The sequence below is a fragment of the Hyla sarda genome, chromosome 10 (assembly GCF_029499605.1).
Source record: "Hyla sarda isolate aHylSar1 chromosome 10, aHylSar1.hap1, whole genome shotgun sequence".
NCBI lineage: Eukaryota > Metazoa > Chordata > Amphibia > Anura > Hylidae > Hyla > Hyla sarda.
In genome coordinates this window covers 128,611,493-128,630,319 of record NC_079198.1, presented here as the reverse complement: position 1 = coordinate 128,630,319, position 18,827 = coordinate 128,611,493, and positions in this window count along the sequence as shown.

Genomic DNA, 18,827 nt, shown 5'->3' with positions numbered 1-18,827 from the left:
GGGACTGTGTAGTGGTGTGTATATATATATATATATATATATATATATATGGTTTTACTTTTTATTTTGTGTAGTGTAGTGTTTTTAGGGTACACTGACATGGGCGGGGGTTTACAGTGAGTTTCTCGCTGGGAGTTTGATCTGCAGCGGAAAATTTGCCACATCGCAAACTTGCAGCAGAAAACTCACTGTAAACCTGCCTGTGTGAATGCATCCTGTACATTCACATGGTTGGGGGGGGGGGTTGGCAAACCTTCAGCTATCGCAAAACTACAACTCACAGCATGCACTGACAGACCATACATGCTGGGAGTTGTAGTTGTGCAACAGCTGGAGGCACATTGTTTGCGAAAAACACAGAATTGTAGCAGTGTGCCTCCAGCGGTTGCAAAACTACAACTCTCAGCATGCCCTTCGGCTGTCAATGGATGCTGAGAGTTGCAGTTTTGCAACATCTGAAGGCACACTGGTTGTAAAACAGAGCTTGTGTCCTAACTCAGTGTTTCGCAACCAGTGTGCCTCCAGCTGTTGCAAAAAATACAACTCTTAGCGTGCACTGAGAGACCATACATGCTGAGAGTTCTAGTCCTGCAACAGCTGGAGGCACACTGGTTGCGAAACACTGAGTAAGGACACAACATAGAGATTTGAATCTCTATACTATGCCCCACCCCTGAGGTCCTGCACTAGGCATTATACAGGATATCAGTATAATATACTTTCCTACAGCCCCAATTTTGACAATAAAAAGCTGTAACCTGGCCGGAAGGGCAGGTTTAATGCAAATTTCAGCCAAAATTGAGTGTTCGGGGCGTGGGGGATATTCACAAGCATTGCTGAGGCTGGACCTAAATTTCATTAAGGAAAAATCTGATTGTGATGATGGAATTATGCATTGTATTCTGTTAGGCCATGACACTGCTATAAAAATTGCAAGATTGGTTGCAGTGAACTAGGCTTCTCATAGTGTCAACTCCAAGTTCTGAAATTGTCGCTTGAGGTACAGGTCATCCTGGCTATATAGGGAAGTGTCTACCAGAAACCTCTAGTATAGCTCAGCTACGAAAACATAAAGAATTGGACAGGTTAAAAATTAATTGTTTAGTAATGTAATCCCATATAATATTATGACTGATTCAGGTCTTGAAAATCCCTAAATTTCTGCCCCCCCTCCCCTTCCCTCCAACAGCAGAATTATAGTGGACATCTGGTCGTCTCCATTATAACCATGATCCATGTGTTCTCGCAGTATTTATAGCCTCTGAAATATTAAGTGTGTCCTTCGGAAACAGAGCAGTCTGCAGAAAGCCGGCACGCCATATTTTTTAAACAATTCCAGGGAGAAAGCAAGAAAAACGTCTGGAATATAAAAAGCGAGATGTTGTAAGAGCGAGCGAGTGCTGCCCGGAAATCACCTACATTCTCCATCTAATGTCTCTGCTCCCAAAATGTCATCTGCGAGCGCAAATCTGCTGTGTAAGCAGGAAAAGGCATCGTGTGTGTGAGGCAGGGATCGCCCAACACAAAGACTGATAAACGTTAAAGGGCCAGTGTGTATATATATATATATATATATATATATTTATTATAGGGAAGAGCTCACACGGTGGGGTCGGCAATGACAGTATTAAAACAGGCAGCAGGTGTCAAACGTCCAAGAGGATGTTTATTTGACTGATTTTAGGCACAAAGCATAGTTCAAACAAAACAACAAAAACCTAGGCCTGTCCGGCTCTAACTAAATATCAGGATACCTCACTATCCTGCTGTGGGCCTAATGTCTGGCCCCAAGCAAACTCACAAAAAATGTCCATAGAGGAAGGTTCAGACCTGGTAGGTTTGAGCTGCAGTTCTGACTGTGGCTGCTTCTCATCTCAGTCTCTCCAGCAATCAGCCCCCGAAGTCTCACCTGAGAACAGCTTACATTGGGGAAACCCGTAGGGGACAAAGGGTGTGGACCGGAGCACTCCTACTACCAACCTGTCCTCCAGTCCAGGAAATCCAGCCCATGTAACATAAACAAAATAGCCCCAGTAGACTATGCTCTGCTAAAGCAACATAACCTTCTGGATTTCCCTTACCGTGCCTGGCTGAGGAAATCAGGTGAAATATAGACCCTATCCACCACTTTCCCGTACACTTTACCACAATATATATATAGAGAGAGAGAGAGAGAGAGAGAGAGAGAGAAGAAAGAGAGAAAGAAAGAAAGAAAGAAAGAGAAAGAAAGAAAGAGAAAGAAAGAAAGAGAAAGAAAGAAAGAGAGAAAGAGAGAGAGATGCAAATCAAAAAATATTGCAGTATCTCGTAATAACCTTTTTTATTTGACTAACAGAATTTTGTAGAGAAGCTTTCGGGATTCCTCCCTTTATAGAGTCCAAAGCAAATCTAAGCTCACAAGCATAAGACACAGGTTACATCTCCCAATTATGCAGGGGTTAAGACTCCGCCCTTCAAACACCACGGGAACACCTGCTACAATACAGAGAGATACGACCATCACCATGCGCACCACTGGTAGCCACATACAATCCGGCCCTTGGAGAAATACACAAAATCATCAAGGACCTGCAGCCGATATTGGCGGAAGATGAGATGCTAAAAGAAATCTTCCCAGAACCTCCCATCTTGGCCTTCAGACAACCTCACAATTTACAAACTGGTCAGCCGAAAATGACCTACAGAAAGAACAGACACAGAGAATGGGACCAAAACCTGCACCAAACCTCGCTGTAAACTCTGCCAACATATCTGCACCAAGATGGAAGCCGCCCACAACAACAAGACATAACATTAGGGAACTATACTCCTGCACATCCCCAAATGTGGTCACATGATACAATGCACCAAGTGTGACATGGGACACTACATTGGTGAAACCGGACGGAAACTCAACGAAAGGATGAATCTACACAGACATTCCAACAATCACCATAAAGAAAAGGACTACTGCGCCCCGGCTGGACACCATTTTACCCAAACAGGCCCCTCCATACAGGACCTCACAATCAGGAGACTGAGAGGGAACTTCAAAAACACACAAGAGAGAAAGACATTTGAAGCCAAAATGATACAGTTTTTTTATTCCAAAAACAGGGGACTCAATGTGGATTTGAGCTTTTTATCTCATTATCAAAATTTCTTATATACTGTACTGTACTGTATTCTCTTATATCCTGTGCTGTACTGTATTCTCTTATATCCTGTACTGTACTGTATTCTCTTATATCCTGTACTGTACTGTATTCTCTTATATCCTGTACTGTATTCTCTTATATCCTGTGCTGTATTGTATTATCTTATATCCTGTGCTGTACTGTATTCTCTTATATCCTGTGCTGTACTGTATTCTCTTATATCCTGTACTGTACTGTATTCTCTTATATCCTGTACTGTACTGTATTCTCTTATATCCTGTGCTGTACTGTATTCTCTTATATCCTGTGCTGTACTGTATTCTCTTATATCCTGTACTGTACTGTATTCTCTTATATCCTGTGCTGTACTGTATTCTCTTATATCCTGTGCTGTACTGTATTCTCTTATATCCTGTACTGTATTCTCTTATATCCTGTGCTGTATTGTATTCTCTTATATCCTGTACTGTACTGTATTCTCTCATATCCTGTGCTGTACTGTATTCTCTTATATCCTGTACTGTACTGTATTCTCTTATATCCTGTGCTGTACTGTATTCTCTTATATCCTGTACTGTATTCTCTTATATCCTGTGCTGTACTGTATTCTCTTATATCCTGTACTGTGCTGTACTGTATTCTCTTATATCCTGTACTGTACTGTATTCTCTTATATCCTGTACTGTACTGTATTCTCTTATATCCTGTACTGTACTGTATTCTCTTATATCCTGTACTGTATTCTCTTATATCCTGTGCTGTATTGTATTATCTTATATCCTGTGCTGTACTGTATTCTCTTATATCCTGTGCTGTACTGTATTCTCTTATATCCTGTGCTGTATTGTATTATCTTATATCCTGTGCTGTACTGTATTCTCTTATATCCTGTGCTGTACTGTATTCTCTTATATCCTGTGCTGTACTGTATTCTCTTATATCCTGTGCTGTACTGTATTCTCTTATATCCTGTGCTGTACTGTATTCTCTTATATCCTGTACTGTACTGTATTCTCTTATATCCTGTGCTGTACTGTATTCTCTTATATCCTGTGCTGTACTGTATTCTCTTATATCCTGTACTGTATTCTCTTATATCCTGTGCTGTATTGTATTATCTTATATCCTGTGCTGTACTGTATTCTCTTATATCCTGTGCTGTACTGTATTCTCTTATATCCTGTACTGTACTGTATTCTCTTATATCCTGTGCTGTACTGTATTCTCTTATATCCTGTACTGTACTGTATTCTCTTATATCCTGTGCTGTACTGTATTCTCTTATATCCTGTACTGTATTCTCTTATATCCTGTGCTGTACTGTATTCTCTTATATCCTGTACTGTGCTGTACTGTATTCTCTTATATCCTGTACTGTACTGTATTCTCTTATATCCTGTACTGTACTCTCTTATATCCTGTACTGTACTGTATTCTCTTATATCCTGTACTGTACTGTATTCTCTTATATCCTGTACTGTACTGTATTCTCTTATATCCTGTACTGTACTGTATTCTCTTATATCCTGTACTGTACTGTATTCTCTTATATCCTGTACTGCACTGTATTCTCTTATATCCTGTACTGTACTGTATTCTCTTATATCCTGTACTGCACTGTATTCTCTTATATCCTGTACTGCACTGTATTCTCTTATATCCTGTACTATACTGGATTCTCTTATATCCTGTACTGCACTGTATTCTCTTATATCCTGTACTGTACTGTATTCTCTTATATCCTGTACTGTATTCTCTTATATCCTGTACTGTACTGTATTCTCTTATATCCTGTACTGCACTGTATTCTCTTATATCCTGTACTGTACTGTATTCTCTTATATCCTGTACTGCACTGTATTCTCTTATATCCTGTACTGTACTGTATTCTCTTATATCCTGTGATGTACTGTATTCTCTTATATCCTGTACTGTACTGTAGTCTCTTATATCCTGTACTGTACTGTATTCTCTTATATCCTGTGCTGTACTGTATTCTCTTATATCCTGTACTGTACTTTACTGTATTCTCTTATATCCTGTGCTGTACTGTATTCTCTTATATCCTGTACTGTACTGTATTCTCTTATATCCTGTACTGTACTGTATTCTCTTATATCCTGTGCTGTACTGTATTCTCTTATATCCTGTACTGTACTGTATTCTCTTATATCCTGTACTGTATTCTCTTATATCCTGTACTGTACTGTATTCTCTTATATCCTGTACTGTATTCTCTTATATCCTGTGCTGTACTGTATTCTCTTATATCCTGTACTGTACTGTATTCTCTTATATCCTGTACTGTATTCTCTTATATCCTGTACTGTACTGTATTCTCTTATATCCTGTACTGTATTCTCTTATATCCTGTACTGTACTGTATTCTCTTATATCCTGTACTGTATTCTCTTATATCCTCTACTGTACTGTATTCTCTTATATCCTGTGCTGTACTGTATTCTCTTATATCCTGTACTGTATTCTCTTATATCCTGTACTGTACTGTATTCTCTTATATCCTGTACTGTATTCTCTTATATCCTGTACTGTACTGTATTCTCTTATATCCTGTGCTGTATTGTATTCTCTTAAATCCTGTGCTGTACTGTATTCTCTTATATCCTGTACTGTACTGTATTCTCTTATATCCTGTGATGTACTGTATTCTCTTATATCCTGTACTGTATTGTATTCTCTTATATCCTGTGCTGTACTGTATTCTCTTATATCCTGTACTGTACTGTATTCTCTTATATCCTGTACTGTATTCTCTTATATACTGTGCTATACTGTATTCTCTTATATCCTGTACTGTATTCTCTTATATCCTGTGCTGTACTGTATTCTCTTATATCCTGTACTGTACTGTATTCTCTTATATCCTCTACTGTACTGTATTCTCTTATATCCTGTACTGTACTGTATTCTTTTATATCCTGTGCTGTACTGTATTCTCTTATATCCTGTGCTGTATTGTATTCTCTTATATCCTGTGCTGTACTGTATTCTCTTATATCCTGTGCTGTATTGTATTATCTTATATCCTGTGCTGTACTGTATTGTCTTATATCCTGTGCTGTACTGTATTCTCTTATATCCTGTGCTGTATTGTATTCTCTTATATCCTGTGCTGTACTGTATTCTCTTATATCCTGTGCTGTACTGTATTCTCTTATATCCTGTACTGTACTGTATTCTCTTATATCCTGTACTGTATTCTCTTATATACTGTGCTATACTGTATTCTCTTATATCATGTACTGTACTGTATTGTCTTATATCCTGTGCTGTACTGTATTCTCTTATATCCTGTGCTGTATTGTATTATCTTATATCCTGTGCTGTACTGTATTGTCTTATATCCTGTGCTGTACTGTATTCTCTTATATCCTGTGCTGTATTGTATTATCTTATATCCTGTACTGTATTGTATTCTCTTATATCCTGTGCTGTACTGTATTCTCTTATATCCTGTACTGTACTGTATTCTCTTATATCCTGTGCTGTACTGTATTCTCTTATATCCTGTACTGTACTGTATTCTCTTATATCCTGTACTGTATTCTCTTATATCCTGTACTGTACTGTATTCTCTTATATCCTCTACTGTATTCTCTTATATCCTGTACTGTATTCTCTTATATCCTGTACTGTACTGTATTCTCTTATATCCTGTACTGTATTCTCTTATATCCTCTACTGTACTGTATTCTCTTATATCATGTACTGTACTGTATTCTCTTATATCCTGTGCTGTATTGTATTCTCTTAAATCCTGTGCTGTACTGTATTCTCTTATATCCTGTGCTGTACTGTATTGTCTTATATCCTGTGCTGTACTGTATTCTCTTATATCCTGTACTGTACTGTATTCTCTTATATCCTGTACTGTATTCTCTTATAACCTGTGCTGTACTGTATTCTCTTATAACCTGTACTGTACTGTATTCTCTTATATCCTGTGCTGTACTGTATTCTCTTATATCCTGTACTGTACTGTATTCTCTTATATCCTGTGCTGTACTGTATTCTCTTATATCCTGTACTGTACTGTATTCTCTTATATCCTGTACTGTATTCTCTTATATCCTGTACTGTACTGTATTCTCTTATATCCTCTACTGTATTCTCTTATATCCTGTACTGTATTCTCTTATATCCTGTACTGTACTGTATTCTCTTATATCCTGTACTGTATTCTCTTATATCCTCTACTGTACTGTATTCTCTTATATCATGTACTGTACTGTATTCTCTTATATCCTGTGCTGTATTGTATTCTCTTAAATCCTGTGCTGTACTGTATTCTCTTATATCCTGTGCTGTACTGTATTGTCTTATATCCTGTGCTGTACTGTATTCTCTTATATCCTGTACTGTACTGTATTCTCTTATATCCTGTACTGTATTCTCTTATAACCTGTGCTGTACTGTATTCTCTTATAACCTGTACTGTACTGTATTCTCTTATATCCTGTGCTGTACTGTATTCTCTTATATCCTGTGCTGTACTGTATTCTCTCATATCCTGTGCTGTACTGTATTCTCTTATATCCTGTACTGTATTCTCTTATATCCTGTGCTGTACTGTATTCTCTTATATCCTGTACTGTATTCTCTTATATCCTGTACTGTACTGTATTCTCTTATATCCTGTGCTCTACTGTATTCTCTTATATCCTGTGCTGTACTGTGTTCTCTTATATCCTGTACTGTATTCTCTTATATCCTGTACTGTACTGTATTCTCTTATATCCTGTGCTGTACTGTATTCTCTCATATCCTGTGCTGTATTGTATTCTCTTAAATCCTGTGCTGTACTGTATTCTCTTATATCCTGTACTGTACTGTATTCTCTTATATCCTCTACTGTATTCTCTTATATCCTGCACTGTATTCTCTTTTGCATCTCACTTTCCACTGCTTAATTATCAGTCTCTCCTCCCTCCCTCCCCCTTTTCTCATCCTTATCTATTTAGTCTATGTTCCTATAGCAGGACAATTTATGGCCTATCTTAGTGTGAATTCTCCACATCTATTGCCTTCACCCCTGCATATTTGTGAGATGTAACCTGTGTCTTCGGCTTGTGAGCTTAGATTTGCTTTGGACTCAATAAAGGGAGGAATCCCGAAAGCTTCTCTACAAAATTCTGTTAGTCCAATAAAAAAAGGTTATTACAAGATACTGCGACATTTTATGATTTGCATCTTCATCACTGGACTAATACGGCTACTAAAATACTAAAATCTACTATATATATATATATATATATATACTGTGTGTATATATATATATATATATATATATATATATATTACATAAACAATTACTATATATATATATATATATATATATATATATATATATATAGTAATCAGAATGTTCACAAAACACAGATGCACACAATAGGCCTTAGTGTAAATTAAAGGGGTACTCCACTGCCCCAGTGTTCGGAACATCTAGTCCTTAACCGTGGGTGCGGGCTGCGGGAGTCGTGTCACGGCCACGTCCCTCGGGATGTCAAGCCACGCACCTTCAATGCAAGTCCATGGGAGGGGGGCGTGACGCAGTTGTCACGAGGAGCATGGCGTTACATCACGACCCCCGTAGCCTGCACCCAGCGTTTGGAACTAAATGTTCCAAACGCTGAGGCTGTGGAGTACCCCTTTAAGAAGAGAATTTTTTACAGCCCTATTGGGCAGGATGCAGTAAGTGAAGGGGGCAGAGTTCTGTATTCGCTTTTTACAGTGGAGGAAAAAAGTATTTGATGATTTTGGATGTTTTCCCACTGACACGGAAATTATTGCATTTTAAATAACTTATGAATTTATTTGCATTTTGCTCAGTGAAATAAGTATTTGATCCCCATCAATCAACAAGATTTTTGGCTCCTATGTGTCTGTTATATAGGTAATGAGCTGAGATTAGAAGCACTCTCTTAGCCCTTTAATAACATTGGATATGTTACTTAACGCACCAGGACGTACATTTACAACTATTGTTTTATGCAGGACCTGCTGCTAATGGCAGACATCAGCAATTTCACTGATGTTTGCCATTAACCATTTAGATGCCTTGATGCACCTAAATCAGTTGCCGTCTATGTGGAGACTCATCGGACCACCTGTAGCAAGATTGCGGGGGTTCCCATGATTTAAGATGCTCCAAGGCCAGCTCCGGGGATCCTCTTCTATGGTCTGCCTTCTGGCAGACAACACAAGTTGATCGGAGTTATTACTGATCAGTGCTGTGCTAATGCATAGCACTGAACAGTAAAAGCAATCAATAGATATCTATTAATAGTTCCCTGTGGGTACTGAAAAAAAATATATAAGCTTTTAAAAATATAAAGAAAGATAAATATATTATTTAAAAAAAATGATGTGGGAGAAAATTTAATTTTTATAAAAAATAAAGGCATGGCATACTGCCATGTTTACCTGACGAAGGAGCTCCAAACCTCTGAAACGCGTTATTTCTTTGGCAAATAAAATTCCTTTGAAGAAACTCTAACCCATCCTTGGTGGATTGCGCCGAAAACCTGGAAAATTTTTACTCTCATATTTACCACTTTTCTGTAGGGTTAAAATTGAAATCTAATGGTTTTGTAAACCTCACAGAGGAAACATTTCACTTTTCTCAGACCCTAATGTGAACTGTAGGGTTTCTTTGTTCCAGATGGGTTTTCTGCCACACGTGAGACACAATTGTGGTGCAAAGTACAGGCAATATGCCAAAATCGGGTGTCACATACCGAGAAAAATGTGTGGGTTTCATGATAATAATTCTCCATCAATGTATTACTAACCGGGTAAACAACACAATACGCCACCCCCCTCATGACGTCACAGTCATGCCTACTGGGGTCACCAAATGGAATCTGCCTGACAGGACATCAAGGGTACAGGGGTGCAACTCCTGTACTGGGCCACCACAATTACATGACAGGAGAGCGGACATGTCCTTAGTTATTTATTCTAACTGGGATCAGAAACATAACATTTTCCCCAGTCCGGCCCAGTATAATATATTACAAAACGGGTGAATTATTGTTTAGGAAAGTAACATAAGGTTATTTTGTGTTTTATAGGATTCTATCTGGTGTAGAGATAAATGTGAATATATAGCACAGGCAGCACCACAGCTTTCTCCTCAGTCTCTATCTGCAGGAAGCTGAATAATGTCACCAGATGGCGCTGTGTGTTATACCAGCATGGCGCCATCTGAAGGCCAAAAAATAAAAAAAATAATTGGAAATGATCTCCTCAGGATCTGATCTTTTCTAAGTGTGAACCTAAATATAACACAGTCTATTCCATGATGTTCTTATTACTGAAGAAAGAATACATAAATACACAGGTAACACAGAACGTGGTTCTCACGTGGTACATGACTTTGGTGATCCTGGGTTCTTTGTACAGGAGTATGGACTGCCAAAGGTTGTATATCCCTGCACATATGAATGTAGTGACCCGGCAAGTCATAGGATTGTCTTTGGTCTACAAACAAGGAGAGACGGGTTAGGAAACCTCATATTATTATTCACAAATTTAGCCATCACCCCAAGTGATGAGATCACCACCAGATGGGCCCCATAACATACATCAATGTGTCACTTACTGAATTTATAGACATTAGGCAGGAGGACCGGGCAATGGCCAGGACGATCTTCTGGATACGGGGCTGACAGGTCCCAAAGGCTTCATGGTGGAATAAGAAGAAGTTGTAGCTAAGCCATGTCAGACCCAGAGCTAAGAAAGAACAAACATCTGAATAAGGCCTAATAACATCTATAAGGAAAGAACAAACATCTGAATAAGTCCTAATAACATCTATAAGGAAAGAACAAACATCTGAATAAGTCCTAATAACATCTATAAGGAAAGAACAAACATCTGAATAAGTCCTAATAACATCTATAAGGAAAGAACAAACATCTGAATAAGTCCTAATAACATCTATAAGGAAAGAACAAACATCTGAATAAGTCCTAATAACATCTATAAGGAAAGAACAAACATCTGAATAAGTCCTAATAACATCTATAAGGAAAGAACAAACATCTGAATAAGTCCTAATAACATCTATAAGGAAAGAACAAACAACTGAATAAGTCCTAATAACATCTATAAGGAAAGAACAAACAACTGAATAAGGCCTAATAACATCTATAAGGAAAGAACAAACATCTGAATAAGTCCTAATAACATCTATAAGGAAAGAACAAACAACTGAATAAGTCCTAATAACATCTATAAGGAAAGAACAAACAACTGAATAAGGCCTAATAACATCTATAAGGAAAGAACAAACAACTGAATAAGGCCTAATAACATCTATAAGGAAAGAACAAAACTGACAAGAAGAACCTTCAGTAACGGACGTCTCCATCCATCTGTTTTATCCATAATTTTGCTTATAATTCATAAGTGAGTCCCTATGAATCCGATTCTGAATAGGATATTTTCAGGATAGAAATTTCCAGCGTCACTGTGAAGGAAATGTTCCGAATTGTTTCCCCCTAATAATTGTCAGATAATAATCTATAGGAAGAGGATATGGAGGAGAAGATGGATCCAGAGATATTTCCTCACTCCCAACCCATGAAATAAGAGTCTCATGCTCTTCAGAAGGTACAGTATGTGGTAGTATGATATTCAGAGAGTACAGTGGTTGGCAGTATTATGTGGTAGTATTGTATTAGAGGGTACCGTATGGCAGGGTTATATTTGGGGGGGCACAGTGTGTGGCAGTATTATATTCAGAGGGTAGAGTATGTGAAAGTGTTATATTCAGAGGGTACACTATGTTGAATGATTATATTCAGAGGGTACAGTATGTGGAAGGGTTATATTCAGAGGGTAGAGTATGTGGAAGTGTTATATTCAGAGGGTACAGTATGTTGAATGATTATATTCAGAGGGTACAGTATGTGGAAGGGTTATATTCAGAGGGTACAGTATGTGGCAGTATTATATTTAGAGGCACAGTGTGTGGCAGTATTATATTCAGAGGGTACAGTATGTGGAAGGGTTATATTCAGAGGGTACAGTATGTGGCAGTATTATATTTAGAGGCACAGTGTGTGGCAGCATTATATTCAGAGGGTACAGTATGTGGAAGGGTTATATTCAGAGAGTACAGTATGTGGCAGGGTTATATTCAGAGAGTACAGTATGTGGCAGGGTTATATTCAGGGGGTGCAGTATGTGGCAGGGTTATATTCAGAGGGAACAGTATGTGGCAGGGTTATATTCAGAGGGTACAGTATGGCGCAGTATTATATTTGGGGGCACAGTGTGTGGCAGTATTATATTCAGGGGGCACAGTGTGTGTGGTAAAGACATCTTTAGCACTTCCCCCTTGCTGGCGTCCGTCACAACAGGGAAGGGGCGGGGGGGCGGGGGGCTTATGGAGTGAAACCATTTTCGTACTGGGTGACACCAACCCCATCAACCACTACATAGGTTTACAATGTGTTTATTGCTGCTTGACAGCCTGTGTGTATTTAGCGGAGCGCATTATCCTTCTGTTATTAATAAAAGCCTTAGCCCAGGTGTGAACAGAGCCTTATAGTTACAGGTGCCCAATGTATAGAATGGAATCTACCAGGACAGATGTGATTTCTATCAGATTTTCCTTCTCTCTTGCGCGGCTCTCAGGTTGGCTCTGATGATGGGAACAGATCGCTCTTTCCTCGCCGCTTCACTTATATCCTGACCCCAGGGCAGCGTACACGGCGGCGGATTATAAGCAAAGAACAGCGGTAAGTGGTATCATCTCCCCAAGGCAATTTCACATTCATTATTGCAGTTTTTCTACCTAAGGGAAGGTCATCCATTCAATTTCCTACAGAATATCTATAGATATTAGTTTTTTTTTTTTTGGTTAATATCTTTATGATAACTATTTAGATGTATAATAATAAGAAGCCTATGGCTCAGGGGTCCATGATTAATGCGATATATGAAGTATCATTAATACAGGTAACGCAAGCGGAACGAAGCTAAGACTGATATATATATATATATGTATATATATATATATATATATATATATATATATATATATACGTGCATTGTAATGTGATATATGAAAAAGTATCATTAATACAGGTAAAGCAACCAGAACAAAGCTAAGACTGATATATATATATATATATATATATATATATATATATATGTGCATTGTAATGTGATATATGAAAAAGTATCATTAATACATTTAGCAGAACAAAAGCAAAAATCCAAGTCTTATAGACTGAGATATACACACACACACATATATATATATATATATATATATATATACACCAGTGTTGCGCAACCAGGGTGCCTCCAGCTGTTGCAAGACTACAACTCCCAGCATGCATGGAGTTGTAGTTTTGCATCAGCTGGAGGCACACTGTTTGGGAAAACACTGCATTAGAGACTCAGGGTGCTGCTTTGTCTCTCCCCCGTGCTTTACACTTCAGCTCAGCTTGTTCAGATTTCTCTATATGCTGGGAGAGGAAAGAATACTCTATGATTACTCTATATGCTGGGGGAGGAGGAGAGAAACTTTACGGGGAACACTCACTGAACTCTGAACCTGCAGCTCCACAAGCAAAAATTTCAGGAAAAACTGAAATACAGAAATGATATACACAATGTAAGGGAGGGAGAAGACACAGGTTAGAGCATTGAGAGAGCAGAGAAGGAGAGAAACTTTGCTACTTTCTGCGCTTCTGCCACCTGTGCCGGCCGTGAGCGCATTTCACTGTCATCTGCTGCTGCCGGCGGGGCTGGGGTTCTCATCGCGGGACGCGCCCACATGCATGAGTCCCAGCCCGTCACTAACCCCCGGTCCTCTGCCACCTCCTCTCCTGCCACTCACCTCCGGCGCGCGTGTCCCCATCTCCTAGAGCACCCGTGCACCAGAGCTTCAAGATTTAAAGGGCCATTATGCCCTTAATTATGTGTTCACCTGTGTCTCCTCTATAAGTTCCTGCCCCTCCCCCCACATCCCTGCCGGATCTTTGTTGCCTTCTGCCATTGAGAAAGCGTTACTGTGTTTTGCCTTGCCTTGTTACTGACCTCCTGCTACGTTCCTGACCTTGCTCCTATGCCGCCTGCCTACTGACCTCCTGCTACGTTCCTGACCACGCACCAGTGCCGCCTGCCCAGACCTTCTGCTATCCTGAGTACGAGTTGCTGTTCTCCTTCTGTACCTCGAATCTCCTCAGCCACCTGTGTGGTCGAGTCGTGCCAGGGGTAGCGACCTGGGTGCCGCCTGCCGCAGCAAGTCCATCCCGCTTTGCGGTGGGCTCTGGTGAAAACTAGCAGCACCTTAGACTCCGCTCCCTGGTACAGCCCGCATCATCTGCCACACAGGTCCAGCGGATCTACTACCCAGAGTGTTCCTGTCTTCTGAACAGTGAGTGTTACAAACTTCACTGGGAATACCCACTAAACTCTGAACCTGCAGCTCCACCATCACTCTTTATTGCAACTCCAGATCCATAGACACATAGCTAAAAATCATGTCTTCCAGCACAAAGGTACACATATATAAATACATATGACTGGAGGGCTCCTTTAAGAGGGACCCCGCAGAGCACTCTGCTGCAGATCAGTGTTTATTTATGGAGCCACTAGAAGCGTTTCCTTAGTGTGACTTGTATAATTAATTTTTCAGAGACGTTCATTAATTATTTGCTGCTTTGTGGACTTATTAATTCAGCGAAGTGGAAAGAAGTCTCCGAAGATGGAAAGTAAATAAAGTCCATTAATTCAGTTTAATTGTAAGTACATTATTCATTAGTAGAGGGAAAATCCCGGGTCCATAGACTTTCTTACTCAAATACAGTGAGGACTTCACAGCGAAATTAAAGAGGGGGGGCTCTACTCTGGGTGCATAGCTAAAACCCCTCCTCCCAACATATCCTGAACTACCTACAACCCCAACCAGTGGAGTATTTAACACTAGACCAAAAAGGCCTAAGCATAGGGCGACAGTGTAAGGGGGGTGGGGGGCTTGCGGTAGAAATGGAGCCTTAATACACCACTGCCTGCACTGAGGGAGGACCTGTAATCCGACTCCCGTCTGACTCCTCAGGTAACACTCCCCCCCCCGATCATTGTGACCCATCTCTGGAGGGTGCCCCCATCCCACCAGCCTCTGAGGCAGACTTGGTGCTGTTAAGGGAGAAAAATAGAGAGGAAGTTGCGGTGGTGCAGAAGAAGCTGCCTGAAGTCACCGAGACCCTGGTCCTGGCTGCACGCGACTTTGGTCAGGTGAACATCCCAATTTTATCCCCCCTCCCCCAACCTAGGACAGCAGGAAACCTTAATATGCAACTGCCCCCAGCATCCTACATCTTCCATCTATCCCACCACCACCATTACTATTGTGTACAGGTCTGTCCAGGTATGTGGGTTTCTACACTACATTATCCACCCATCTTGGTTCTAGCAATGACTTAACGAGACTGTACAATAAGGCTATCTGCACACCTTACTTATAGAGATACCACCAATGCCCAATACACCCTATCGACTTACAATGGGGTTCATTGAGTTCTGGAGTCCTACACAGGACTGATTTTCTAATCCCCTTCCGTCTGTTCCTGCTGGATTTATGACCGTTACTACCCGCTTCTGCAACATGTGTGTCCAATCCCCCTCACTCCCGCTAACATCTTGTCACAGATTTTAGAAATAGTCCCCCCGCCCCTGCCATTTTATCAGCCCCCTGTGGCATTTCAGAGGTTTGCAGGATTAGGGGACCAGCTGTATGTTCCGTGACCGCCCGCTCCCACCCGCAACAACCTCATTACTGCCTGCAGCTCCAAGCTTTTTATTGAGTCCCCCAGTACCAGCAGAATCCCAATCCAGATGCAGAACTCTACTGGGTTCCATTATGTTTTCAATAACTTTGGAAGAATGCCATTGCATTCAACTCCATTCTTCCTATCAAATCTTCTGGGTCTTTAATGATAGTGTGAACACAGCCTTACCAATCCAACGTTCCAGGCTTTTCAGGGAATTCTTTGCTCATCCAATATTGGGACAATTGTGTGTAAATGCTGAATTAGCTAGAACTTTCAATCGATTCTGGACAACTAGAATTAGGGATGTCCCAATAAAAATTTTTCTAAGGAAATCTGCCACCAGCTTCACCTGCACTAACCTGTCGGCACCGACAGATAGTGCAGGTGACACTGATGACAGCGGTACTCACCTTGTCTTGTTCTGTAGCGGGGAACTCTGGTAATCTTCTCCGTTAGCTCTGCTCCAAGCACCTGGTTTGGGGCACGGGCGGAGCTTAGTGACATCACCGCTGCTGTTTTCTCACAGCGGGACCCAGCAGCAGCGGTGATGTCACTAAGCTCCGCCCCATTCCCCAGCCACTGCTGCTCTCTGCTGAGTCTCGTTGTGAGAGAACAGCGACTAGCGGAGAAGATTACCGGAGATCCCCGCCACGGAAGGGGACAAGGTGAGTACCGTTGTCATCAGTGTCACCTGCACTACCTGTCGGTAACGACAGGTTAGTGCAGGTGACACTGGTGTCAGATTTCCTTTAAGACCAAGTACGAGTACCAATACTTTTTTTTAAATGTCATGTTACAAAGAAGGGTTAATTCACATTTATTATTATTATTAGTATTAATAATGTTTTTTTCTACACCGATTTTTCACAATTTTTTAGTTCTCATAGGAGAATATTACATGCAATCTGTAGACTGCATACGCTGATCAATGTTATGCCATAGCATAGCATTGATCAGTGTTATCGGCGCTCCTTTACTACTGCCTGCCATGGCTGGCTGCAGTATAGGAGCGGCGATCGGACTGCAACTTTGATCGCGGAGTCTAAAGGGTTAATGCCAAACATCAACACGATCAGTGATGTTCGGCATAAGCCACAGGTCCTGGCTATGCACAGGGCACCTTCGTGAAAGTATTAGTGCAAATGTCCAGTATCGGTCCCAATACCAATATCGTTATCGGGACATCCCTAACTAGAATTATTCCACCCAATTTCAAGAACAGTGTAAGACGCTATAGATGCATTTATCCCGAGCTTAGAAATTCAGGAATAGAATGTCAAAGTTATAGTAAAGATCGATTCAGTTAGAAAAACTAAGCCGGAAATGTGAAAATAAGGGTTTCTATGCCACTCAGTATCAGCAGAACACTGGGCGATAGCTGGGCACACACCGTTCCTGGCTGAAATCCTCCATTCTATGGAATAATATATGACATGTTATGATTTCCCGCACTAAGGTTGTATAATAAAGCTTTATCGTTCCGCCATTAGCATCTAGGTGAGAGTCACTGGGCATGACGCCCAGACCAGAGATGTTAATTCCGTCATTTATCTCCAACTTTTCCTTCCATGCCAGTCGTCTTGTTGTTTCGCCCCACTCTTCATGATAATCACAGAACGCCACTTTCTAATCTCGCATTCCCAGAGCGGCTTTTCATACAAATGACGGTGATTTGGAGTTTGGCCGGAGGATTTTCTACCGTAGCTCCAGGCAGTTACTTTTCCTGAAAAAAAGAAAAAAGCTAAAAAAAAAAAGTCCCAACACAAGAATATAATGGGATGCCCATGTAGGGCACTTTACAGTTGCCATAAAGGTACATCCGGCGGTAACACAATCCGTGTAATGATCCTCTAAACGCCGGATAGAAAACTCTTTAATTGCTTTGCCCTCAATTTTGGTGTTATTTTCTGAAACTACAACAGCTGGTAGATTGTGCGTACCATGGGTGCACAGAACGGTCGGGCAATTAAGTGGTGCCCGTGGGTCAAGCCCAAAAGAGAGACACTTAGCGAATCCCTTGCTATTCTATTATGCAGGAATTAGAACAACATAGATGCTTTCTTCCAAAAAAACAACACCACCCCTGTCCTCAGGTTGTGTGCGGTATTACAACCTTGCTCCTTTGTTGTCTATGGAACGGAACTGCAATACTGCACACAACATGAGGATAAGAGTGGCACTGTTTTTATAAGAATGCAACATTGTTTTATAATACTGGATACGATAAGTGCTTGATGACTAGGGGGGATGGTTTCGTGTGGCCCCCTCTCTTCTGTGTAGACAAATGCCCCCCATTGTCTACGATAGGACTATAATTCCTATCATTTCCCATTTAAAGTACTCTATACTTTTGAGTCCTTTAGATATTGCATCACTCTTAATCTGCAAAAATGCTGCATTATTTGCTGTATCTCATACTATTAGAGCAGTGTTTTCCAACCAGCGTGCCTCCAGCTGTTGCAAAACGACAACTCCCAGCATGCCCAGACAGCCTTTGGCTGGGGCATACTGGAAGTTGTAGTTTTGCAACATCTGGAGGCACCGTGGCTGGGAAGAAATGATCTAGAGCACTGTTTCCCAACCAGTGTGCCGCCAGCTTTTGCAAAACTACAACTCCCAGCATTCCGGACAGCCAAGGGCATGCAAGGAATTGTAGTTTTGCAACATCTGGAGGCACCCTGGTTGGGAAACACTGGTCTAGGTACTATGAAGGGGTTGCATTGGGAGGAGGGAGCTATCAGATACTTACCTAGAATCCCAGGGGAATTAAACCCCAACTGCATTCTAGCAGAGTGGAGAAGATATCGTTAGCAGGATCCTCAGGGGAGGAGCTACACTGAGTGCAGAATTGGTAGCCACACCCAATAACTGGTCC